The sequence below is a fragment of the Monodelphis domestica genome, chromosome 4 (genome assembly GCF_027887165.1).
Source record: "Monodelphis domestica isolate mMonDom1 chromosome 4, mMonDom1.pri, whole genome shotgun sequence".
Taxonomy (NCBI): Eukaryota; Metazoa; Chordata; class Mammalia; order Didelphimorphia; family Didelphidae; genus Monodelphis; species Monodelphis domestica.
This window is the reverse complement of record NC_077230.1, coordinates 407,720,857-407,728,343: the sequence shown is the minus strand read 5'-3', so window position 1 is coordinate 407,728,343 and position 7,487 is coordinate 407,720,857.

Genomic DNA, 7,487 nt, shown 5'->3' with positions numbered 1-7,487 from the left:
CCTTCCTTCCTTCCTTCCTTCCTTCCTTCCTTTCTTTCTTTTCTTTCTTTCTTTCTTTCTTTCTTTTCTTTCTTTCTTTCTTTCTTTCTTTCTTTCTTTCTTTCTTTCTTTCTTTCTTTCTTTCTTTCTTTCTTTCTTTCTTTCTTTCTTTCTTTCTTTCTTTCTTTCTTTCTTTCTTTCTTTCTTCTTTATTCTTTCTTCTTTCCTTCCTTCCTTCCTTCCTTCCTTCCTTCCTTCCTTCCTTCCTTCCTTCCTTCCTTCCTTCCTTCCTTCCTTCCTTTTTTCTTAATTTTAAGAATGTGGGTCCTTAGTCTACAAATAACAATCATGCCCAACAAACCACATCTTTTCATCTTATGGAATCCTCATGCATGTGACCCTCTAAATACTGCAGGAGAGCATCCACCCAAGATGCTGTTACTTTCACTTAGAATTCCGGATATTTCCTGGATACCAGTTGGGTACATGTACATCCAATCTGTTATCCTTACTTGTAGCAGACAGGGCACCTATAGGATATTTCTATCGTTCAGGCAATCGGTGTTTGAGTTAGAGTGGCATCCATGGGAGTGGATAGAAGAGAATGATTTGGAGATGTGCTGTGAGAGGAAGAAACAACAAGACTTGACAGCCTGGGCAAGGAGGATGAAGGAAAAGGAAGAATCAAAAATGACTTAGAGATTGCCAACTTGGGTTGCCTTGGAAGAATATCAGAAACAAGAGCTGAGAAGTCATTTCCAAAAATTACGAGCAAATCAGACAAGCTCCTGTTGTGTGAAGGAGAGTTCTGGTATCACAGAGAATGAGTTCTAATTTCTTTACCCACTGTGTGATTTTGAGGAAGGCATTCCACTTCCTCCTGCGTTCAGCTTCTTTATTTGTGCAACAGAGAGGAAAGGTGATAAATTCATATTTTAGGATTAAAGCTTTAGAATCCAACACTTTTCCAGATGAGGCAACTGAGGCCTATAGAGGTTAATAGCTTGTCCAAGGTCACATGGCTAGTAAGTGATGCTAGAGATCTTTCCAGTTCTACATACTATGGCTCCTGCCTAGAAAAGCTACATACCTCTGGGTGCTTCTGTTCATATTAGCTGACTGAGCTGAGATTTCACTTGGTTTTCATTTCCCTCAGCTAATCAGAGGAGGCCTGAGCAGGAGAAATAGGGACATTTTGTCCAGTTTTTGCAATAGATGGAGCTTCCCTTTTGATCCCCGGCTTTAGCTTTTTCACGCATGACTCTATTGAATTTCCCCCCACTGTTCCCATTGTGTGGATTGTCCTGGTTTTAGAACTCCAAGGTAGTTAATCTCCACAGTTACCACATGGGCTGAGAAAGCTTCTTCAGGAATCCAGAGCCCTAAGGGAAGGTGAAAACACTATAGGATAGATTATATACTACAATTCTAGTTCCATAGCACTGGATCTTTTATAATATTAATGCATGCAATATGTGAGGCTTTAAGAATTAGCTAATATCCTTGCTAGGGTAATAGGGTATTCAGGGAAGACTAGCACTTGGTGTGAGGGCTTGCTGAGTCCTTTTAAGGGCTGCTCATTCACCTTTGATGGCCACCTGGCCCTCAGCCATGGTACCCAACCTTGGCAGATGGATTAAAGCAGGTTGGGGGTTGCACACAGGCCTCAAATTGTAAGCAAATTATAGGTATATCTACCTCAAGTATGTGAAGACTTTTTCCCAGTGGAATGGGTAGATGAGAACAATTTGTCCAAGTGAACATTAAGCTGGCTGAAGCTGGCACTGTGGCATGTTTAGAGCTTAGTCAAACATGGAAGACATCAAGGTCATCCACTGCCTCCTGGACCATTGTCAATTGTCTTGACTTTTGTTTTGCCACTGGACTTTGATGACTGGAAGAGAGAGTGAGGCTGATGATTTCGTACAACTCTTTGTCCCTAAAATCCAATTCACTAACAGGTCAAGACATCACTCATTGTGATTTCACTGGTCTTCTTTGAAAAGGAAGGACAAGCAACAACTAAGTGTCCTTGTTCCATATGAAGACCTGAACCACCAAAAGGGGGCAGGGTGGGAGGAAATATAAAAATCAAAGTCTTAGAATGGGGCAAATTGACCCCAAACAACTCCTAACAGAAAATGATTGACTCTAATGGGGAGAATACTTAACAAAGAGAGGATGGAATCATGTGAATATTCTAACTCCTTGGAGATAGAGCAGCCTTATTTCATAGGTAGGGAAACTGAGGTTTTTAGAGATAATGAAGGGAATCTTTGCCAGAGGCAGAATTTGAATGTAGTCTATCTCTAGACCCATTGTCTTCTTTTGGGCATGTATGGTATACAAGTTAATGCCCTGATTATTAACTTGAGTGTCTAAGTTCAAATCCTGCTTTTTATACTTACTAGCTTTATTTCCATGTCACTTAAATTCATTAAAACTCAGCATCTCCACTTATAAAATGGGGATAACAATATCTGAAACATTTACTTTCATATGCTTGTTTTGAGGACATGAATAAAGCAATATGTGTCAGGGTCAGTGCAAGTTTTAATTCTATAAATGCCAGTTATTAATATTTCCAACATACCAAATTGACTGTCTAAGACCCTTTGCCACTCTAGTACTCCCTCATTTTCTATAGGAGTTAATTTAGACCTAGAGAAACAATCATAGCCTGAAGGCTTATAAATTTAGATATCGGAATGACCTTAAAGTCAAGTTAAGAAGCATTTTTAAAGGCACTGTTAGGTGGCTTAGTGAATAGAGCCAGGTCTATAGATGGGAGGTCCTGGGTTCAAATCAAGCATGTCCTAGCTGTATGACTCTGGGCAAGTCACTTAATCCCAGTTGTCTAAACCTTAATTTTTCTGCCTTGGTACTGATATTTAATATCAATTCTAAGACAGGAGGTAAGGATTTAAAAAACAACATTAACTACATTTTTCAAGCCCTTACAGATGTTCCAGGCACTGAGCTAACTATTGGAATAAAGGAAACACACACACACACACACACACACACACACACACACACACACAGAGTCCTTGCACTCAAGCAGTTCACTGATCTAATTTGGGGAGACAATGTTATGTGGTAAAAATCAACTGACCCTCACTCTGTAAGGGACAACAGAATGTCCCTCAACAGAATGTTCTGGGCAAGGTCCCAGGAATTACAGGACCCCTGAAGTATGCCAGTAGTCACCTACTTTTCATGTCTGTCCAAGAGCCCACCTGATATGCCCACCTTTCATGTCTGTCCAACATCACCCACCTGTTATGCTATACTAGCCAACATTATTAACAGAATGTTCCAGGTTTCCCCCATCAAGTAACTCAACTATGACTGCTTTAACCAATATAAACTCCACTCTGACTCTGCCTCTTTGGAACTCCTTGATTGGGCTCCCCTAGCGTTGCTAGTAATAAACATCCCCTTGCCTGAATTGCATTGTCTCCATATGCTCCTTGGGGTGGTCTTCCACTCAGACCCTAATAATAACACACATACCTGCTATGTACAGGATATTGTGAATCTTAAAATTTCTCAGACTCTACCTTGGAACATTTGGTTAAGGCTATTCCCCATTTTAAACAATGAAGGTACTTTGTCAGGAATGTATTGGGAACTCTAACATTACTCCACCCATACTTAGGCATACTTTAGGGGAAGATAAAGTTGTAAACTCCTAATGGAACAATGAAAAAGTCCCTAACTCATACTTATACTTAAGCTAAAACCTTAAGCTAGGTCTATTTTTAGATCTAATACAAAAGGGTGCTAAGTACCTATGAAGGTCAAATTAATCACTAAAAGGTAAAGAAACTTACAAAGGGCAAGCTTAGCAAAGAGGTGTGAAGTTTTGGTCTACTCAGATGTGAATTAAGAATGGTCAGTCCTGTGGAAAGCGTCTACTGTGATTGGTAGATGTGAAAATTTAGGGGAGGTGACATAAGAGAAATTTCTCTTTAAAAGGAACTGGCTCTCTCAACTGAGGAGCGAGTTGGATCTCGGACTAGTTGGAGTATCTGGGCCTCTGAACTTAGTTCTGCTTTGGAAGCTGAATTGGAGGTCAGGAGTCAAAGCTGGCTCTCTGAACTCAGTTCAGGAGTTGAGGATTTCAGTGAAGAATTAGAATTTTGCTTGGGACAAAATCTTGAGGTGAGTGATTAAAGACTGACTTAGTTTCTCTCTTAAAGAAAATGGCCTAGGCCATAGCCTTTTCCTACTATTTCCTCTTACTCTGTCTCTTTCCCTTCCCTTAATTCCTTCATTCGTATTAATTAAAATCTCCATAAAACCCAGCTGACTTGGGTATTTCATATTTGGGAATTTTTCCCATGGCGATCACTTATTTTTGATTTAAATCAAGACACTAAAAATTTTCTTTACAGTTTTGGCAATTCAAAGTCTTGAAACCCACATTTTCATGGTCACAGTTTATGCATGGCAAATTGGAAATAATTTATTAGAGAAGGCTCAGATATCTTGGACAATCTCCTAATTTTACAGATAAGGAGACTGAGGACTACTGAGTTAAGTGACTTGCCCCAAATCCCACAGTTATTTGGATCTGAGATAAAACATAATCCATTTCAGCTGCTGCAGAAGTTTCCCTCTGAAACCATGGATGACAATAAATGTGGGGAAGAAGTTTTGTTACCTTCATTAAAGTCTGGGTTTCCCTAAGGCCAAAGTCACCAATTTTGCTCACTTTTCATTTCCAGAGAGAAAGTTTCAGAAAGTGGTTCCTAAAGGATCAATAAAAGGAATGTCTTTGAAAAGCCCGTTAATGATGCTAAAGTGTCGGAAAGATCTGTTTAGAAGTGAGATTCACCTGGTCTGCCTTAGGAGACCCAGGACTGCAAGCAAAGGCAGAAAGGAAGAAAGGGGAAAAAAATAAGCCTTATCAAAGGCCTCCTTTTGTTCCAAGACTCAAGCATCCTATTGTTCACTCAAAACCAATTAGCTTAGATCAGCAAAACACTTCTAAATCTAGCTGACCTGCTTATTATCTCAAGTAAATAGTTTTTGCATTGTTATTGTTAATAGTAATAATAATGATGATGATAACAGCATTCAGACAATAATAACCTAAAATATTCTTTCATTTTCCTTTTAGAGCAATGGATATCTATTGTTTCTGAGATTCTACCTTTGATAACTGAAAGAGGGACCCACATCCTGTTGGACTCTGAACTAGTTCCATTCTTTAGCCAGTAAAAACAAAGCAGGTTCCTTAAGTGGGAGAAGGTGGAGACTGTCTGTAAGAGTGACTTTACAAGATTTATGTTTGAAAGGGATTTGAGAAATCATTTAGGTTAACTGTTTCATCTTCCCTTTGTGAAAGAGAAAGAATCAGAAGTCCAGAGAGTAACACCTAGAGAGACAATATGGTAGAAGGGGAAGAGAATTCACTTTGGAAGGAAAGGGTCTGAGTTCCAGTTTTGCCTTTGTTCAAGAATTGTGCAATCTTGGTTTCCTTACCTCTCTTCTCAAGGTCTCACTTTCACTAAATGGGCTCTGAGGTTTTTTGTTTGTTTGTTTGATTCCTTTACCTTCTATCTTAAAAGCTATACTAAGAATCATTTCTGAGGCAGAGGAGCAGTCAGGACTAGGCAATTGAGGTTAAGTAACTTACCCAGAGTCACACAGCTAAAAAAATGTCGCAGGCCAAATTTGAACCCTGGGACCTGGATTTCTTTCCATTGAGTCACCTAATTGCCACTCTGGGGTCTTTTCAAGCTCTGATTCTGTGAACAAATATTTTGAACTCAGGTCTTCTGACTCCTTAATCAGGGCTTTTTCAATTCAGGCATGTTTAGGATGATACATTTCAGTGCTGGACGGGATCTCAGAGGTTCTCTAGGCCAGTCCTATCATTTCACAGATGATCAGAAATAAGCCCCATAGAAATCAAATGAATCCTCCAAGGTCACATTAGTAGGAACCACAGAGTCAAAATTTGGGTGCCGGTGCTGGTGCTCTGAGTCCAAATCAAATTCTTTTCCTGCTGTACTGCCCTGCCTTAAGTATTGAAGGCAGCGGTCCTGCGCAGGGAATCAATTCAGCAATCTGTCATGCACACGATGTTTCTAATTTTCCTTAGGAAAAGGTTTTATTCCTGAAAGGTTGTTGTCTCTTAAGTGATACATTACTGGCAGCCAGCGTTCATGGGTGGGTGGTCACAGCACATGGACAAAATAATTTTCTATTCTTTCCCAGAATATCTTTATCCTTTAACAATTAGACAATAAATCTAGAGATGGACCGTACTTCAGAGGCTGCCTAGTCCACCTTGTTTTTCATAGATAAAGAATATGAAACCCAAAGAAATCGAATGACTTAACCAAATCAACACAGATAAGTGAGCTTCATAGGCAGAATGAAAAGGGGACAAAGGAAGGTGCCCCATTCAAAAATAGCCCCATTCATTCCATCCCCACTGATTGAGCCACTGGCATGAAATGACAAAAAGATCATTGACCTTCAAGTCACAAAGACCAATTTTTAAGCCCTGGTTCAGGTTTTATTTACTAGTTGTGTGATCCTAGGGAAAATGTCAGCTTCATTTTCCTTATCTTTAAGTGATGTCAATAGTCCCATCCAAGCATAGCACTCTATAAATAGATGCCTGAAATTTAACTAGTAGTGTTAATTGTATTAAATGTTTATTTTTTCCTTTCAGTTACCTCTTTATAAACAAATAAGCCTAAGAAGTTACAGAAGTCTTGCAAGTAGTTTTCAATCAATCAGTCAACATTTATTAAGAGCCAACTGTATGTGAGACATTGTGCTAAACAGTGGGGATACAAAAAGAGGGAAAAGACAGTCCCAAAGCCTTCAAGTAGCTTAAAATCGAATAGGGAACATGATGTACAAACACATGTGGCCAAAGAAAGCTGGATGTACAATAAATAGGAGACATCAGAGATTAATTAATAATGAATTAATAAAAGATCAATAGAGGAAAGGCACTAGAATTGAAAGGGGTTGGGAAAGGTCTCCTGTAGAAGGTAAAATTTTAGTTGGAATTCAAAGGAATCCAGGGAGGTCAATAGTCAGAATGGAAAAGGGAGGAAATTCTAGTCCTGGGGGAGAGACAGAGAAAAATACCCAGAGCTGAGAGATAGAGTGTCTTATTCATGGAATAGCCAGGATGATGAATTCTCCAAATACAGCTCAAGATTACTTAGGTTTACAATGTTCCCCTAAAGTGGGTGTGTGCTAGCAAGGATAAGAAAGAGTTTAACACATCTCTTTTCCCAGTTGGTTGGTGGTAGTGGTTGAGATTGGCTCTCCAATTTTTCCTGGGGCCATAAAGGTTATTTAATTCTGTCCAAGAGTTAAACAGAACAGATCAGAACTAAGGTTTCTGGGGAGGTGGGACGGAGAATTTCAGAATTTCAGAGCTAGAAGGGAACATATTGATCATCCAGGATAATTTAAATCTTAATAAGAATCTTCTCTCTAATATACCCAATGTGTGGTCATTCAGCCTC